This window comes from Citrus clementina, unplaced genomic scaffold, assembly GCF_000493195.1.
Source record: "Citrus clementina cultivar Clemenules unplaced genomic scaffold, Citrus_clementina_v1.0 scaffold_6, whole genome shotgun sequence".
NCBI lineage: Eukaryota > Viridiplantae > Streptophyta > Magnoliopsida > Sapindales > Rutaceae > Citrus > Citrus x clementina.
Genome location: NW_006262139.1, coordinates 1083044 through 1084503, shown reverse-complemented (window position 1 = coordinate 1084503; position 1460 = coordinate 1083044).

Here is a 1460-nt window from a genome sequence, read left to right as displayed (position 1 = left end):
GGGAAGATCCATGGTACGACACGAACTCATAGCGTCATAGAAAATTATTTTATCCCTGCAAAATAATAATAAGGTTGATTATGTCTATCGGAATGGTTCAAGAGGCATAAAGATCAAATTCCCTCTTACTAGTTTTGGCTAGAAAATATTTAATTATTATTTGCGGGAAAATCTAATTGTGCCAATGGGATTGGGCACTCATATGAAAAATAAATTGAAAAGGTGCTGTTCGTTGTAGTTATATTCGAATATAGGAGTTCAAATGTTATTAACCCGACCGGTAAAATTTTCTGGATAAAGTATGTGTGACATCATGTCAGAAAATTACAGGAAAAAGAAGAGAAAAAAAAAACACTAAAAAAGGCATAGGGAAAGCTGAGAAAATGAAATGACTGATAATCAGTCGGCTTCAAAGCAGATTAATCAAACGAAAAAAACTCTACAAATTCTTGCATTATGCTTGTGTTTTACTTTCACTACAAAATGTAATGTAATGTGTTGCAAGGCATCTAAAACTCATCACCTACCGCTGATAACTCCATCTCTTCTTCTTCCTTCCTTTCTCTCTTATCATCCCCCCATCACTCAATAAACTCACAACACCTACAACACCACCACCACCACCACCAACAACACAAAAAACAAAAACATATTTTCAATACTTCCATATGTCCATTTGCTCTTTGGTACAAACACAACAGAGTCACCCGCCTTCTGTTGTGGTCTTTGGTGCAAGAAAGCTCTTTCGCAGCTTAGATTTAAGACTCACATTTGCCTTTTCGCTCACAACCCAGATTACAAAATCAAGTCTTTTTGGCTATGTAGTTTAAATTTCCTATCTTTCATCAACTGGCTTTGGTTTTGGTTTCTTTTTCTTGCTCTTCACATGGGTGGTTTTTTTGGTATGAGATCTGGGTGGCTGTGTTGAAAGAGTTGCAAAGATCTGAACTTTGACGGTAAGTGTCTGAACAATTTGCTTTTTTCTTGTGGTGGTTGTTCTTTAAGCCCTTTCTTCCATTTTGTTGCATGATCTGTTTAAATTGATATGTTTATGGCTTATGCTTCTGACTTTTGTTTGCTCTATGTGGAAAATTTATGAGTACATATAGGAAAGACTTTAGCCTAGGGAATTTTTGATTTATAATATTATTGGTATCAACCTTAATGTCAGATGGTACATTGCTGAAGTTGCATTTTGTTTTTTTCTCTTATGAAATTATGTAGGTTGTGGACATCTGGAAGTAGAAAAGTATGGGCAACAATCTTAATGCCGAATTATCCAAGAAAACTATTTTTGGTATTAAGGTTTGGGAAGTAATTGGAATTTCTGTTGCATTATTCATCATTATTATTCTCTCTGTATTATCATTTTGCTTAACATCGAGGAAAAAATCAAGAAGGGCTAGAAACAACCTGCCCTTCAGTCAAATCCCCACTGTTTCTAAGGAAATAAAGGAAGT